This window comes from Heloderma suspectum, chromosome 1, assembly GCF_057233095.1.
Source record: "Heloderma suspectum isolate Gila_16-S chromosome 1, 16-S_ref, whole genome shotgun sequence".
NCBI lineage: Eukaryota > Metazoa > Chordata > Lepidosauria > Squamata > Helodermatidae > Heloderma > Heloderma suspectum.
Window position 1 is genome coordinate 281,014,910 of NC_139458.1, and position 18,472 is coordinate 281,033,381.

Sequence of the window (18,472 nt, forward strand, 5' to 3'; positions counted from 1 at the left end):
AACGTGGCGTTTGGCCACATCTGACCAAAGTCGCCATTTGGCATCTATCTTGCCCTCCCTCGAGTGCGGCCTCTGAAAGGCTTTTCTCCACCACAGGCAACATTGTCACCGCCCACCGAAGCAGACTCACGCCACAACATGTCTCCACCCTCGCCTTCATACGCTCCAACAGGGGATGGATTCCCAAGGAGCACCTCCCCCCAGCTGTCAGCAGCAGAGTAGAGCAGTCATCAAGTGACGAGGAGGAACCCTGGGATGATGACACTGCTGCTAATGTGAGCCAGAGTTCTGAGGGACAATGAGGCAGAATGATACAACTTGTGAGTGGTCACACTGAGGTGTCCCTCAGAACTTTGTCCAAACCTGCAGTCCCTGTCTGGCCTGGGCAGAGCCCAAAGCACTGGCGATATGTGGCAGAGCTTAATAATACCTCACATGCAGAATCCAGTTGCGCTACCCGACTGTGTGTGGCGGACTATGCAACAGCGTACATCCCTACTACACACACACACACACACACACACACACAGAGTTCTCTATGCATCCCAGTGTACTCCGCTATCGACTGTATATGTGTATCTTTACCCCTCTGAATGTTAGTATGATTCTGATTCCCCAAATGTATGTATAGTTCTATTTCTCTTGATGTTGATGTATGCTTTTAATTCATTTAAAATTCTTTCATAAATCACGGAATTGCTTTCAAAGACCTTGTTGTGGTCTCTCCCTGGACTCCCTCAGCTTTTGGGTTTTCCTAAGGACCGAGAGCTCTATGTGAAAAGATCCCTCTGGTATGCGTCCAGTTTACATGTGTGATATGCACCTACACGTAAAACAAAGCATACTTCATAGAATCGTAGAACCATAGAATCATGGGGTTGGAAGGGGCCTACAAAGCCATCAAGTCCAACCCCCTGCTCAATGCAGGTGTCCAAGTCAGAGCATCCCTGGCAGATGGCTGTCCAGCCTCGTCTTGAATGCACTCATTCATAAAATCAGGGATGCGGACTGTCCATCTCCCTATGAGGGAAGCTGTTCTTGTTTGGCTGGGATTCTGGGGAGGCATTCTTGTTGCGGTTAACAGTAAGCAAACACAGAGATCATTGTGTACAATGATCTAGATTTAAGAAATTATATCTGTGGACTTGAACCAAGGAATTGTAACATATTTTTTAGAAAGAACTTTATATACAAACAGAACAGATCAAGACAAAACACAGAAACAATTCAACAATTCAAAAACATTGTTGGGCTGGCTGGCTGTGGCTGCAGGCCTCAGCTCGTAGGAGGAGGATGGCTTTCCCGCTCCAGGGCCTCCACCCTCCTTCGAAGGTCGTCACCTGTGTGTAGAAAGAAAGAGAAGAATAAAGCACAATGGTAATATGCATCTTGCAGGCAGAGTTGTTAGCTCAGGTCAGGTGCCATTCTGTAGTACTACTTACAGGTCCTCCTGAGCATCCGGACGTCTCTTATCAGACGCGTCAGGATCACAAGAGGAGGGGCTTCATCTGTGGAAGAAGGGTGGCCTTCCTCCACAGATGCTGCTCCTCTTGCTGCTGGCTCTTCCTCTTCCTCCTCCTCCTCCTCTTCCTCCTCCTCTGTCCTCTCCCTCTCCACGGCCCTCAGTGCCTCCTCCACCAGCAAGGCACGATGCGCAGCTGTGGGATGTCACAGTAACAGAATGAATGCCTTTATATATGTGGTGAGTGAACAAAACCACAGTCACTGATTGATCTGTCTATCACCATCCCCACTACCATAAGGACCACTGATTCTGTCCTCCCACCACAAGGTCTAATGATGAGGGGATAATTAGGGAGGCAGATTATACAGTACTGACAGTTTTGGTGTGATGGGGACTGTTGGACTTCTGTAAACATGCACAGGATTGCACTTCTAGTCACCCCACTTCTACATTTGCAATGCCATGGTATCTGTTCATTCTAGTGATGCATTGCATAAATGCCACCTTTTTTCCTAGCGCAAGGAACCCAAGGCGGCTCACATTAGCCTCTTCCTCTCCATTTAATGCTCACAACAACAACACTGAGGTAGGCTGTGGCTTTCTGACTGGGCCGAAGTCACCCAGCGAGCTTCCATGGCTGAGTGGACTATACCCAGATCTCCAAAGTCTCAGATGAACACTTGCTCATGAGTTGACTGGAGTGCCAATGTCTTGGTAGAAAGTGGGATGCAAAAATTCAGCAATCACTACATGAAGAAGGAAGACGACACCGAGAGGCTGGCCCTGTTGCTGCTGGGCTGGTGCCAGTCCCCCTGTGTGCACTGCAGAGACCGGCAGCAGCAGCATTTCCCTGGAAATGGACAGCGTGTCAGTGTGTAATATGAGTTGTAGTAGCCAGGCCCGCATAATCCTATGCATGTGGTTGTACAGGGAAAAACAACGCAGTTCCCAGCATCCCTTCTTCAACCAGCCAAAGTGGCTGGAAGATGATGGGACCTTTTTCTGTCCAAGTTCAGCAAGCATAGGATTGCAGGCTAAAAATGTCAGGATTTGTTTGTTTCTCCATGAGAGAGACCACAAAGAGAGAGCTTCATTTTCGGTACACATCCTTGTCTTCATATTTAGTTGAGCTTGATGATGGGATAACTATAACTTATCAGGCATATACCTCTGCAAAAATGGGGGCCGGCCTGCTTGGACCCACACTCTGCGGATGCGCCAGTAGTAGGCGGGGGGTTGGACAGCGGTGCCCTCCGCTCGGCAGCAGCAATCCCCTCTCTGACGAAGGACTGCTTGAGCGCCTTCCATTTGGACCTCAATTGTCCAACTGTGCGATAGTGGCCCGCTCGCTCCATCCTCCTCTTTATCTGGGCCCAATAAACTTCATTGCGGCAGGAGGAGCTGCCAAACAGCACTGCCACCGCCTCGCTGTGCTTAATGTTGATGAGGAGGGCCTTGGTCTCCTCATGGTCCCACCTCCTGCCACGCACTGGTGCAGCCATTTTACAATTTGCACACAAACAAACACACACACCAAGACAGCCACGTGCACAACCACCACTTAACTACACACACACAGACCAAACCATACAAAAACCACAATGCACAACTACACACACACACACACACACACACAGACCAGACAAAACCACAAAAATGAACAAACAGAGGAAATCCAACAATAAGCAAGCACCACCACTAACACACCACCACCACCACGACAGAACTCCACCCACAAATCCCCACGCAGACGCAAGCGCAAATGCAGACGACATTCAGGAAGTTAGCAGGAAGTTGACGACAGATTTTGCGGAAGCGGAGCTGCAGCCCCGTTTTTTTTTTATTGTGACTGTGTGAGGCGGTTAGGTTAACAACAAGACCAGTAAACGCGAGGATCATTAAGCACAAATACACAGAAATTAATAAAATCCCTGTCCCTGTCCCTGTCCGAGAAAAGAAGACAGCGGGGGAGTGCACAGAAGGCAGGAAAGTGGGAAACATATTTCGGGCAGCAACGAAAAATACATAAATAATTACGAGAATAGTGGAAAAGTTCTGCCCAAGGCAATCCACCTTCCGAGAGTACGGCGGAAGCAACGGGGGGATTCCCCCCTACGGAGGAAATCACAACGTAATATTTACAATTACAATATTTTACAATAACGTTGTCCTTATTTTCGCCGTGGTCTACGTAAAGATTTACGGAGACTACGGGGGTCAAATAAGGGCAACGCAAATAAAGTTGTCCTTATTTTCGCCGTGGTCTACGTAAAGATTTATGGAGACTACGGGGGTGAAATAAGGGCAACGCAAATAAAGTTGTCCTTATTTTCGCCGTGGTCTACATAAAGATTTACGGAGACTACAGGGGTCAAATAAGGAACGCAAATGGCGGCGCCCCATGGGCGTCTTTTTTTTTTTTTCCCAAAATCACCCGTGATAGGCTACGTAACGATTTACGTAGCCTATCACGGCCACGTGGTCTTTTTTTTTTTTTTCCCCTTTCGTAGTTCGCGGCCCAGCGAGGCGGGAAGCCTCCCCCCCGGCCTGAATTTCGGCCGGGTGAGGCGGGAAGCCTCCCCCCCAGCCTGAATTTCAGCCGGGCGAGGCGGGAAGCCTCCCCCCCTTCGCCTGAACTTCGAGGGGAGAAGCGAAGCGCCTCTCCCCCACCGCGAAAAAAGCTGCCAGACCAGGTAAGTGACTTTCGTACATCCTTAGTATTTAGCCTTAGATCGAGTTACCACCCACTTTGGGCTGCATTCCCAAGCAACCCATCTCCAAGAAGAGCTGGTCCCAGCACACTGGGGTCCTCTACCGGCCTCACACCGCCCACAGGCAAAAGCGTTTATTTGGGCTCCGCAAATTATAGCAGTTTACTCGGCTTTTAGCGTTGAAGAACACCTTTGCAGCACAACGTTGCCCCTCTCTTACACCAGATACAAGCTATAATTGAGCAGAGGAGATGTTTTTCAGAGGACTAAACAGCAAAAAGGGAGGGAAGATAATAAGGAATTCCAGCAGCTGAAAATAAGTTGGATGATGCAAGCAAAGTTGAGCTGAATGAACTGAACTAAGCAAACTTTGAGATATAAATTTTATCAAGGCCGTGAGTACCCTTTTAATTGCCTCCCAGGGATTTATAATTGTTTTTACAACCGTTTCAAAATTTTTAAATAACCATTTTTATAACCTTTTTTATTAGCTTTTAATAACCATTTTTATCAACGCTGGAAAGCTCTGTAATGAAATGGTACTTACTAGAAGAGCTTGTTACCAGGTGCTAGGTATCACTCCCACTGCAGGGAATATCCCTTTAAACAAAAAAGTCCAACAAAAACGGCGGAATTCTTTAGTACCAAAGTAGAAGAAGAGGAGGCTGAAGACACGATCATACGCCCCCCCCAAATTCCATCTTAGATTGGACCCTGGACCTTAAAGGCAATATTCATGACTCAAATAATCTTGCACAAGAGCTGGCTCTCGCTGAGAATATGGCACCCTCAGGGTTAACATTGTTACCTGCAGAGGATAGTCAACTAAACAAACTGATGTTAAGACAAGTTGAGCTGGCCTGTAGGATTGGGAAGGAAAACAAAAACAAAAGTCCTCCGACCAGCCTGAGGTAACAAGCAGGAGCAGTGTATTAAAAGTACCAACCAGTTGCAGGCTGGTTCTTCATGATGATGAAAGATCCCAAACATAACTCCTTTCAACCTAACCACACTGGTTGAAATACGTGTATCAAAAGAATGGTTTGGAGCTTGGAGGAGCAGGCCCAGGAATGGAGCTGAGCAAAACTGGGGCACATATAAACAACCCTACTTGGCAATTCCGACAAAGAAAGCCTGAAGTCATCGACTGTGATTCTGAATAAGAAAATAGTACTGGGGAAAGAGGTTATTTTGCACTTCAAAGGAACCTGCAGCAGAGATTAGGGATAGCAACCTCCTCCTAATCACTGCTTAAGCACTTAACTTCTCTGATTATCCCTTCTGACCTTTGGCTTGAGTTTCTGAGAACAGCACATTTTACCTGCACCTAGCACAAAAACTACTCGGCCAAACTGTCTGAAATTAGACAGGTGGGGTCCCTGTCATGGGGGCTTGCCAGGTCCCTGAATATCATGTATTTATCATGAAAACTGAAAAGTTATAGCCATTTCTGTTTTCCAATGCAAGTGAATGGGAAAACATCATTTCAGAGCGATTTGGATATCTGAATCTCGCTTCGGATCCGGATTGGGTCTGAATTGGTCCGAAGCAAAGCGGGGCTGCTTCAGAAGGTGCAAAGCAGCGTTTGAAGCGAAGCGGGGGGGGGGGTCGTGCACAGCCCTAAAAAATACCACGTATTTTGAGCATTTGACTGTTTTGCTGGATACCAGAAGGAAAAAGTAGTATTCTTCACTCATTTCGAAAACTGCAACTTACTGAAGAACTTCCGACAAAAAAGCACTCCTCTTGAACTATTCTAATGCTTTGGTGTAGCTTCCAGGAGATGTTGTGACAGCACCACATGTACTGCCTTATTATCTTTAATCGCCGTTTCGGGTCTGCCCATGTCACAAAAGATAATCATGAAGACCCCAATACATCTGGAGGATATAAAATACTCGAGAAAGTTCTTGGTATGGTTGGGGAGGATCTTGCAGCTGGGAAGAGATATTTTACCCTGATGGCACTCTATTAAGAAATGAGCACAAGCGCTGAATTGTATAACATAGCATCTATGAATCAAACCAGACTGAAAAACGCAGTATTGCAACATTTTCCTCCTATACTAAAAGAGGAGGAAGGTTTCCAGAATGAGATAGTGCTAGTGAGCAATAAATAAATGAAGGATTTTGTACCATCATCTCTGGTGGCGACATCTGTCAGAAGACTACCGTATTATCTCAAAAGCCGCTCTGATATGTCACCGTGAAATGTCTAAGCAAGGCAGCTACGATTCCAGAAAGATGGATTTCCACTACATCGTCAGAAGAACTCTGTTGCTGACCACCTTAAATTTCTCATTTGGCTCATCACGTACAGCTCTTTTCATGAATATAATGTTGAGAATGAACGAAGTACATTATCTATTAGCCAACTCATTACTTTCAATATACATTCCCATCACAAAAATGAAACCCCATTGCATCTCGAACTTCTAATTCACTCGAAGTTTCACAGTGAGTTTCTGGTAAATTAATTAAATCATCTTGGTCTTTCAGTGAACTATAACTTCAAACGCAAGATATGCAATGTGGTTCTGAAGCAGTTTCACAATGAGAATCGTGTTTGTCCAACAGAAATGCAGAATGATCACAGTTGCAGCAGTTAACAACATAGATCACAACCCATCCTCAACTTTCAAGGACTCCTTTCATGGCACTGCAAGTTCTCTTTTTCAAGCAAGGCAGGATGTCAGCGATGGAGCGAAGAAAGATTGCCATATCCTACCAGGCACACCTTATAAAAATTTAAAACTTCCAGATGAGTTCCTTATCATTCTTCAGCTAACTGAGGGATTGAATAAAGTCCCTCAAAATTTAGAAAGCAATATAAAACAGATATGAACACTGAAAATGGCTCTTTCAAAAGAGCTCAAAAAGAAGAATGGGCGAAATCAATTGCCTCACAGATTGACGATCATACAGATCAAAATGATTGGAATGTTCCATTAACTTGGTGAGCATACCATGGAGAACATGTAAATAAGGTTGTGCCACGTATCAGTGGCTTATTTCCTCTATTCAAAGAGTCATCCCATGATCCAAGGGTTATTCTTCATGTAATGGAAGTAATCAAGCAAAGTGTAAATTTTCTTAATCCCAACCAAGTACCATGTTGTCACTGGGGATCAACCAATCTATGCCGTGATATAACAACTTCAGTGGAGCTATGAAAGTGTGAGGGAAGTTGTAGTAATGCTTGGAGGTTTTCACACTGAGAAACATACTTCTATGGCAACTGGAGATATTTTGGGGCTCTTCTATGTCAGTTGGAGATATCTTTGGAACCTGGATGGACTGAAGCTCTTGTTGAGGCTGGTATCGCTTCGCCAGGAACAGCCAATAAAATATTGAAAGCTACACATGTCACCAAAGCTCAGTATGCCCATCAGGTCAGCTATGTGGTGCTACAAATAATTCTTCATGAAGTTCACCAAGGAACATCACCTCTCAAGGAATATGATGACTGGATGCAGAAGTGTTGTGGAAGTCCTACTTTTGTTCATTGGATTCAGGTGATGCGATTAGAGGCCCTACTGATGACTTTTGTTCATGCTTATAGGGAGAGGAACTTTAATTTCTATGCAAAGTTCAGGAAGCCTTGCAGAAGTCTTCTTTGCCTGTGACCACCAGCACTATGCAAGATGGAGCACAGTGCACATAACTGACATGAAACTCATGCCCAAATCAATAGTGGACCAGTTCAGAGAGGGGAAATTTACTGGGAGCAGATCATGGAACCCCTTATCTTCCATTGCAATCGATCAAGGTCACGAGCACCTAAATAAGATACTACAGGGAGATGATGGCGTTACCGCCTTGACCCAGAGCCCTCTATCGCTGATGAACCGGTCAAGAAGTTGCCCTGAAATAAACCAAAAACTGGAAGACTTCAAAACTGCTTCTGGAAGTACGGACAATTATGATCACAATTTCTTCCACCACAATGAAATGATCAAACAAGCTGATTTTCTGTCTGATGTTAGGAACATGTCTGATGGCATGTGGAGGAATGCAAATCCTTTCCTTGAATTGAGAAATGAGCTAGTTAGCCTTGGACAACAAATCAGTGATAAAGAATCTGTGACTGTATTTATCAAAAGAAGAAAAGAGCTGTATAACTAGTTTTTGAAAGATATCCTGATTGAGAAAAGCAAACCATTCAACACGCCTATAAAAAAGAATTCCTTTCTTTTCTTCAAAGCATCAAAGAACGAGCAAGCCCAATCAAGGAAACTGGGAGTGCTGAAATCAAACGTTTCTCTCCTTGGACAGATGTACATTGCAACGCAGTCAAAAAAGGTGATGTAGATTAATTTTTTACTCATGAATGTCATGAATATCCACCTTCACTAGGAAACAGTGGTGAACAGTTGTACCATTCAAAGAAGTCAGATGTGCTTGTTTGCTTGCAGAAAGAGATTGATACATATGAAGACCTTGATGATGTGTCAGTTGTGCTGTCCAATTATGAGGCAGATGTTTTAGATGGTGGACCTCTAATCCACTCCGATTCCACAAAGTTGCACTGTAACCTCTGAAGACTACTTTTGCCTGTGCTTCTTGAGGCATATTGAAATGGAGCTGAGTGTGACATTGCAACTGCATGTTGTTTGGGAGTCTTACTGGCATCTTTTGATCAGGGATGAGACTAGCATTAGCAGAAGCCATGGAGTACGATTAAAAGTTGGCCCAAATGTGCGGCTTCCAAAAGACTGGGCATCTTTTCTGTCATTAATGGAGTATGAAAAGAAACAGTCTGCCATCGCAATCAAAAGCCTGAGATGATGCCTCCTACACAAGATGCATTTTTGCAAATATGCTGTTTACCAAGCAAGCATCTGAGCCTGTGCACGTAAGCCTGAAATCAAATCTCCAGATCCTTGTCAATATGGACGGAAGGGAACAGAAAATAGGATATGGATGACTATTCCTAGAGCTCCTTCACACAGAGCTTTTATTCTGTGATATGAGACTGCTCCTTCACCAACGTTTGCGGGCTCTTTACATGACACCATGATCATTCAAAGCACCTCCTGCACAAAACACCCTTTGTTCCATTTTTAAATAGATCACAGATAATGACCTATCAAATTACCCCGTTGTGTTCCACTTCAGTTTGCTCTGTGAAAATCACTGATTTATGATTATGGGTTCTTATCACCTTTTATAAGGTAACCTGAACTGATACAGCCAGGGCCATAAATATTGGAGCAACGATAACTGTTTTGGCAGTTGATCACCACATTGAAGTTGAAAGGAAACACATCCAGATGGGAGCGAAGTCAGGACTTTCAGCTGTAATTCAAGGGGCTTGACAAAAGCGGGGCACTAACAATTCAGGAAGTACAGCCACTGGCATACAAACACCCTCATCGTTGGTGGCTCGTAAGTAATGGAACGAATGGCTGACAAGCAGCTGCATGGCCAGGGGTGGCCTGTTTCCTGGGTACCCCATGACCGATCAAGCAGATAAAAGGCCTGGAGGTGGTTCTGAGTGTTACATTTGCATTTGGAAGCTGTTCACTGCAACTCCCAACATGAGGTCCAAAGAGGTGTCCATGTGAGTGAAGGAGGCCATCATTAGGCTGAGCAAACAACATAAACCCATCAGAGAGATAGCAAAAACAGTGGGAGTGGCCAACACAACCATTTGGAACATGCTGAAAAAGAAGGAATTAACTGTCAAGCTCAGCAACAGCAAAAGGCTTGGAAGACCACAGAAGACAACTAAAGTGGATGACAGCAAAATTTTGCTCATGGTGAAGAGGAACCCTTTCACAACATTTAGTCAGGTCAAGAACGCTCTTGAGGAGGTAGCCATGTCACTATCAACATCTACAGTCAAGAGACGGCTTTATGAATGTAAATACAGAGGCGCACAACAAGGTGCAAACCACTGGTAACGCTCAAGGACAGGCCAGATTAGCCTTTGTCATTCTTTGGACTGATGAGACCAAGATTAACTTCTTCCTGAATGATGGGAAAAGTATGGAGAAGGAAAGGAACAGCTCATGATCCAAAGCATACCATATCATCTGTCAACCATGGTGGAGGCAGTGCTATGGGATGGGCATGTATGGCTGCCAATGGAACCGGGTCACTAGTGTTTATGGATGACCTGACTGCTGAGAAAAGCAGCAGGATGAATTCTGAAGTGTATAGAGCTATACTTTCTGCTCAGATTCAGCCGAATGCTGCCAAACTGAGAGGACGCCGCTTCATATTGCAGATGGATAATGACCCAAAACATACAGCAAGAGCTACCCAAGAGCTTCTCAAGGCAAAGAAGTGGGGTGTTCTTCAATGGCTAAGTCAGTCACCTGATCTCAACCCAATAGAGCATGCTTTTCACTTACTGAAGACAAGACTGAAGACAGAAAGACCCACAAACAAGCAGCAGCTGAAGGCAGCTGCAAGTAAAGGCCTGGCAAAGCATCTCGAGGGAGGAACCTCAGCATTTGGTCATGTCCACGGGTTCCAGACTTCAGGCAGTCATTGACTGCAAAAGATTTTCATCCAGGTATTAAAGGCGATCCTCAAGTTTGAAATGATGTTGGTTTGTTTCATTCCTTATACGCCACCAAAGATGGATGGGTGTGTGTGTGTGTGTGTGTGTGTGTGTGTATGCCATTGGCTGTCCTTCCTGAATGGTTAGTGCCCCACTTTGGTCAAACCCCTTGAATTACAGCTGAAAGTCCTGACTTCGCTCCCATCTGGGTATGTGTTTCCTTTCAACTTCAATGTGGTGGCGTACAGAGTCCAACTGTCAAAACAGTTATCCTTGCTCCAATATTTCTGGCCCTGACTGTATGTGTGTAGCAGAATTTCAAGGGGATAAGGAGACTTAACTTGCTTATTAAGCAGATGAGGCCTATAACTCTCTTACAGCAGGCTGTGGTTCTCTGGGTTGGATGTCTCTTGGATGGCCATCCTCCCAAGTTGGAAGCGCCAGTTTGTTGAACTACAAATGTATAAGCTTCTAACTGTGGATCGTCCTGTGGGCTAAAGTTAAGGGATCTACAAAAGGGACTATTGAAGTATCCAGCATCAAAGATGCTTTGGGACTAGCCAAATGCAAAGTTGCAAGCAAGGAATTCATATTTTTGTTTGGACTCAGAGAGACCAATTGTCGCATTTGTATTGGGAAATTGTTGCATGTGTTATATAATTTAGTTACTAAAGACATGTTTGTTCAGTTATTACCTTTGCAAGTTTTATTCTGATTATCTCTTCAATAATCCTTCGGTTATTTGCAATAGCAATAGCTAAAGAATAGACTATTGTATCTACTACAATTGAATAAGGATTCTATTTTGCATCTAATGCTGCAATCCTATACAGCGGTGAGAAAGTTTGTGAACCCTAATGATAATTATGGAAATTCCATAGTTTTACCATGATAGCCTTTGTGAATCAAAACCAGTCCTTTTATAAATATCCAATAGGGTTTATATTTATTTATTTATTTATTTATTTCTATACCGTCCAATAGCCGAAGCTCTCTGGGCGGTTCACAAAAATTAAATCCAAGCAACACACAATAAAACCATTTAAAATATACAGAACATTAAAACCACAATATAACAATACAACCACAATAAAACCTAGCAGCAGTGCAGGAGTTTAAAATACAGATTTAAAACAGCAAAGATAAAAATTTAGAAAGCTAAAATGCTAAAATGCCTGGGAAAATAAAAAGGTCTTCACCTGGCGCCGAAAGGAATACAATGTAGGCGCCAGGCGAACCTCACTAGGGAGCTCATTCCAGAGCTGGGGTGCCACAGCAGAAAAAGCCCTCCTCCTAGTAGCCACCCGCCTCACTTCCTTTGGCAGAGGCTCACGGAGAAGGGCCGCTGAGGATATCTTAAGGTCCGGGCAGGCACATATGGGAGGAGGCGATCCTTCAAGCCGTTAAGGGCTTTGAATGTTAACACCAGCACTTTGAATCGGGCCTGGAAATGGACTGGCAGCCAGTGCAGCTGGAAAAGTACTGGCGTAATATGAGCTCGCAGGCCAGTCCCTGTTAACAATCTTGCTGCCCTATTTTGGACCAGATGAAGTTTCCGGACCGTTTTCAAAGGCAGCCCCACGTATAACGCATTGCAGTAATCCAGGCGAGAAGTTATCAGAGCATGGATCACTGTAGCTAGGCTATCTCTGTCCAGATAAGGGCGTAGTTGGTATACCAGCCTAAGCTGATAAAAAGTGCTCCGTGCCACTGAGTTCACCTGTGCCTCAAGTGACAGTTCTGGATCCAAGAGCACCCCCAAACTACGAATCTGATCCTTTATGGGGAATGCAACCCCCTCCAGAACAGGTTGAATATCACCTAGCCGGGCAGACGAACCACCCTCTAACAGTACCTCCGTCTCGTCTGGATTAAGTTTCAGTTTATTAGCCCTCATCCAGTCCATTACCGTGCCCAGGCACTGATTCAGAACAGTCATTGCCTCACCTGGTTTTGATGAGAAAGAGAGGTAGAGCTGGGTGTCATCTGCATATTGATGGCACCTCAGCCCACACCTCCGGATAACCTCCCCCAACGGTTTCATGTAGATGTTAAACAGCATGGGGGATAAAATAGAGCCCTGTGGAACCCCATGGCACAATTGCCATGGCACAGAGCAGTAATCCCCCAGCACCACCTTCTGGAATCGGCCATCCAAGTAGGAGCGGAACAACTGTAGTGCAGTGCCTCCTACTCCCAACCCAGACAACCTATCCAGGATACCATGGTCGATGGTATCAAAAGCCGCTGAGAGGTCCAGGAGAATCAACAGGGTCGCACTCCCCGTCCCTCTCCCAGCAGAGGTCATCCCACAGGGCGACCAAGGCAGTTTCCGTTCCAAAACCAGGCCTGAAGCCCGATTGAAATGGATCTAGATAATCCGTTTCATTCAACAGTGCCTGGAGCTGTCCTACAACCACCCACTCAAGCACCTTGCCCAGGAAGGGGATGTTGGCCACTGGCCTATAATTGTTAACATCCTCTGGGTCCAGGTTAGGCTTTTTCAGGAGTGGTCTAATTACTGCCTCTTTTAAAGCGGCAGGCACCACTCCCTCTCTCAAGGAGGAATTTACAACCTCCTGGACCCAGCCGGACAGCCCCTCCTTGTTTGATTTAATAAGCCATGAAGGGCAAGGGTCAAGCACACAAGTGGTCTAAGCCATGAAGGGCAAGGGTCAAGCACACAAGTGGTCTATCGGACTTGGCCAAGCACCTTGTCCGCATCCTCAGGCCTGAGTAACTGAAACTCATCCAATAAAACTGGACCAGATGGTGCTCTGAACGCCTCCACCAATGGAACTGCATTAATGGTGGTGTCCAATTCATGACGAATCTGAGCGACTTTATCCTCAAAGTGCCATGCAAACTCATCACAGCGTGCTACCGAGGGTTCCACCGTCTCTCTCCCTGGCCCAGAATGTAACAGGCCGCGAACCACTCAGAAAAGCTCCGCTGGACGACACTGAGAAGATGCAATGCTGGTGGAAAAGAACTGTCTCTTTGCCACCCTCACCGCCACAGAGTAGGCTCAATAGTGGGCTCTTACCTGTGTTCGGTCAGACGCAGCACGAGTTTTCCTCCACCTGTGTTCTAGCCGTCTCCCCTCTTGCTTCATTGCCCTCAGCTCAGGTGTATACCTAGGTGCTGGCCGGGCTCTGCTCAGAGGGAGAGGGCGCTTGGGCGCGATCGTGTCAACCGCCCGAGTCATCTCTGCATTCCACAGGGCGACCTGGGCTTTGACAGGAGCACCAGCCATACCAGCAGGAAAATCCCCCAGAGCCCTCTGGAATCCATTGGAATCCATTAATCTCCGGGGGCGGACCATTTTAATAGGTCCCCCACCCTTGCAGAGGGGAAAGGCTGCCAGGAGTCTAAACCTCAGCAGGAAGTGATCTGATCGTGACAAAGGGACAGATGTTAATTCCTCCACTTTCAGATCACCATCCTCCTGGTTTTCTTGACTGGGCAGATCAAGCGTGTGTCCTTTTGTATGCGTTGGGCCGATGACATGTTGGGACAGCCCCATGGTTGTCATGGCGGCCATGAAGTCCTGAGCCACCCCGGATACAGCGGAAGTTGAGATCCCCAAGGACCATCATCCTAGGGGTCCTCAACACCAAGTCCGAGACCACCTCCGTCAGCTCAGGCAGGGAGTCTGATGGGCAGCGGGGTGGGCGGTACACCAACAGAATCCCCAATCTGTCCTGGGAACCCAACACAAGGTATAAACACTCAAGATCTTCACTCGAACGAGCAGGAAGCCTGGAGAGGGAGATTGAATTCCTATAGACCACGGCAACCCGCCCTCCCCAACCCTCAAGTTGGTGTTGGTGCTGCATCAAGTACCCAGGAGGGCACAGCTGGGAGAGAGCGACCCCTCCCAGTTCCCCCACCCAGGTCTCAGAATTAACCAATTCTATGTCTTGTGAAATCAAATGAGGTATGAACTAGGCAACAATGAGTACTTAAGAGTCAGGCTATGTGCAAAAGTAAGTGAAACCCTGGTTGCATCAGCTCAACTAAAGCGAGTAATTAGAACCAGATGTTTAAGTAATTGGGTAGATCTTCAGGGGTGGGTTTGGGAGGCCCCACCCTATAAAAGTATCAGAAATTTTGTGAGTTTTGTCTTCATCGTACAGTTGTGTGTAAACATGTCATGCCACAATCAAAAGTTATCTCTGAGGAACTCAGAAAAGCGGTTACCACCGCTCATCAGCCTAGAAAGGGTTTTACAAAACCATTTCTAAAGATTTGGGGCTCCACCAATCTACTGTCAGACAGTCTACAAATGGAGAAGGTTCAAGACCAGTGTCACCCTAGAGCAGTCATCCTACCAAAATCTCTCCAAGAACAAATCGGTGCATCATCCAGGAAGTCAAAAAGAACCCCAGAGTAACATCCAAGGATCTGCAGGCCACTCTCGCCTTGGCTAATGTGAGTGTTTATGACTCAACAATCAGAAAAGCATTGAACAAGAATGGTGTTCATGGGAGGATAGCCAGCATGAAACCACTGCTCTCTAAAAAGAACACTGCTGCCCATCTGAAGTTTGCTAAATATCACAGATGATTCCCAAGACTTCTGAAACAATGTTCTCTGGGTGGATGAATCAAAAGTAGAACTTTTGGGCCTTAATGAGAAACTTTGGTGAAAAACACTGAGTTTGAACAGAAGAACCACATCCCAACTGTCAAGCATGGTGGTAGGAATGTGATGGTTTAGGCCTGCTTTGCTGCCCCAGGACCTGGATGGCTTGCCATCATCGACACAACCATGAATTCTGCAGTGTATCAGAAGCTTCTAGAGAAGAATGTCAGGTCATCCATCCGTGAGCAGAAGGTAAACTGACAGCAGGTCCTGCAACAGGACAATGATCCTAAACCTACAAGCAGATCTACAAAAGAATGGCTGTGGAATAAGCAATTTCAGATTTTAGAATGGCCTAAAATCCAGACCTAAACCCCATCAAAATGTTGTGGCAGGACCTGATGTGAGCTGTTCGTAAAAGGAAACCCTCCAGTATCACTGAGCTGAAGCAGTTCTGTAAGGAGGAATGGGCCGAAATTCCTCAAAACCAATGTGAGAGACTACCCAACAGTCACAGGAAACACATTTGTCATTGCTGCTCAAGGGGGTGCCACCATGTACTGAATCTAAAGTGTTCACATACTTTTTCACACATGGATTTTGAATGCTGAATCAGTTGTAGATAAATGTTGGAAAAGCATCATATGTGTATTTGCTTAATTAGGTTATCTATTGATCTTTATCTAGGATCATGGAGTTAGATTAAGGTCCAAAAACATTTTTGGTTGGAAATATGTGACAATCCTAAGGGACTTAACTCAGCAGGACTTACTTTTGATTAGACATGCATAGAATTGCACTGTAATTAACTAGAACATATCCCCCTGCTGGTGAGGATTTAGACTAGTTACACAGCTCCCACACCTCTTTCCAAATAAGGCACTGAACTTGAAATCCATTATACAACCAATAGCTGCCTTGTCCTGGAACAGGAAACTGGTGATATTATAACACACTACAGTGTGGGTCGGGGGCAAAAGCCCAAAAGTGCTTATGTATAAAATAATCTGCATTACGCTTAATGGAATAGCATTTAATTATATGTAAAATCACTCTGAATCACTTCAGAGTTTTGAACTTTTAACATGCTATGGAAAGCGCCTTGGTAAAGGATTGAACATATCTTTGCTCCTCATTGTTTGGGTTCCAATATTGGAATACATCTTGGAATCTAGTAGTCAAGATTTGCATGGCAAGTGGGTTTGCTCATGCTGGAGATGAGACTCAGTTAAGTGAAAGGCATTGATTTCCTAACCGTAACATTGCTAAATGAATGTAAAACCGGTAATGCACTGAGTGGCAGAAGGATGCATATTTAAAACATTTCTATCCCACCCTATATCATTAAGATCTCAGGGTGGCATACAGATAAAATCAATTTAAATAGTATAAATAAATAAACACCTAAAAACATATTAAACTATTAAAACAGCTAAAACCAGTTAAATTCTAAAACAATAACGATATTTGTTCGCAACTCTTGCCTTGTCTTATTATTTCTTCATTTGTCCTAGAATCCTAAAGCATACCAACAAGCTTGTTTTATGAGCAATCTGAAGTTTGCATACATATTTTAAGTTTAAATGCATGATCTTCAGTCCCAAATACAGCAAAGCTTTAAATGCATATGATGTTGTTGTTGTTCAGTCGTGTCCGACTCTTCACTTGAGCCAGACATCCTAGAGCGTGAAGTCAAGTGGGCCTTAGGAAGCATTACTAACAAAGCTAGTGGAGATGACAGTATTCCAGCTGAGCTATTTAAGATCCTAAAAGATGATGCTGTTAAAGTGCTGCACTCAATATGCATATAATGGCATATACCCATATCCTTCCCTTTCTCCATTGTCTTCCCTGCTTACTTTCTTGCTTGCAGTCTTTGTAGTTACATTTGACCTACGTAAATGGGGTAATTGGCATGTTCATCAATACTAACATGGCACGTAAAATTTCTTCTGGCAGAGTTCCTATATTTTTAATAGCTGAAGCATTTATTTCAGTTATTTCCATCCTGGGAAAAGCTTGATCTAGTCCACTTTTGCAATCCCATATATGCCTACCCAGAAGTCCCACTTACTTCAGAGCTCCTTACTCTCAAGTAAGCAGGTACAAAATTGCAGCCTTGATCGCTTAAGGGCGCAATCCTATGGCCGCTAGTCAGCAGCTAGGCAGCCATACGATAGGTTGGTTCCGAGGACCGACCTTCAACCCCTCCTGCACTGCCCTGCAAGCCGCGCCGAATGGCCCCGCGCTCGGAAGAGAAGTGCAGAGCGGCGGAAACAGGCCATTCCTGGGGGCATGCCAGGGCAGGGACCTGAGGAATGCCAGTATGACACATCCAACATGGCTGCCACTTCCCCTGCTCCAACTTCCTGCTAGACAGCCAAAATCAGCTGTCTAGCCGCAAATGCAAGGCCGCTGAAGCACTGAGGGGACATCGCCTCTGAGTTTGGAGGCGGCCACCTATCCTGGTACATTGCTCCCTCCATGGCCAAAAATCATACCAACCCCACTAGCTAAATAGTCCCAAGACACCTTGTATTTGAATTAGAAGTGCAGCATTACGTTTCCTTACTTGGATTTACTCCACTCTGAAACACAGAGGACTTGTTTCAAATCGTATTTAGGATTGCAGCATTAATGTTCAATATAAATAGCTTTATTCTAGCCATGAAAAATTCTCTCTCCCTACCCTCAGTATCTAACCACCTGTATATTTCCTATCTTCTACAGTATTTTTAAAAGCTCATGAAATGCAGATATAAATCCATTCTCATTTACAGTGCACAGAAATATGCACTTAAAGATTGTGCAGTTAAATAATAATGACCTATTATTTCATTTTCCAGCCACTAAACGCTTCTAGCACCTGTTTCCCTTTTCAAGAACTGCTTTACAGAATGATCGCCTCCTTTACCCCCATTCCTTGAAAAAAAACACACCGAAGCAACCCCAAAGCCAGGCTCCCTCTAAAACTCTAGACACCACACCGGCTCACAGCCTCTAATAAGCAATCCCACGCGCCGCAGCCCTATTTATACCTCCTCCATCTCCAGCAAAGTCTCGCGAGACCCACTACGATTCCACCCACTGAAAACCCCTCCTCATCCGCCACTCCTCGCCTCTTAGAGGTGTTCTGATAGATTCTCGCGAGAACAGTGAAATGTTTGCGGGGGGGGGGTTGCTTCTCCCGACGAGGAGT

At 45.2% G+C, this 18,472-nt stretch overlaps 1 long non-coding RNA gene across 1 annotated transcript; it reads right to left on the reverse strand.

Moving 5' to 3' along the window:
- Window positions 1–1,209: 1,209 nt before the first annotated feature.
- On the reverse strand, window positions 1,210–18,451 carry LOC146359162 (uncharacterized). Its single transcript, XR_014786567.1, has 3 exons — window positions 18,312–18,451; window positions 1,443–1,658; window positions 1,210–1,340 (listed from the first exon to the last, which is right to left on the reverse strand). It is a non-coding gene; the product is annotated as an uncharacterized LOC146359162 (long non-coding RNA).
- Window positions 18,452–18,472: the final 21 nt, after the last annotated feature.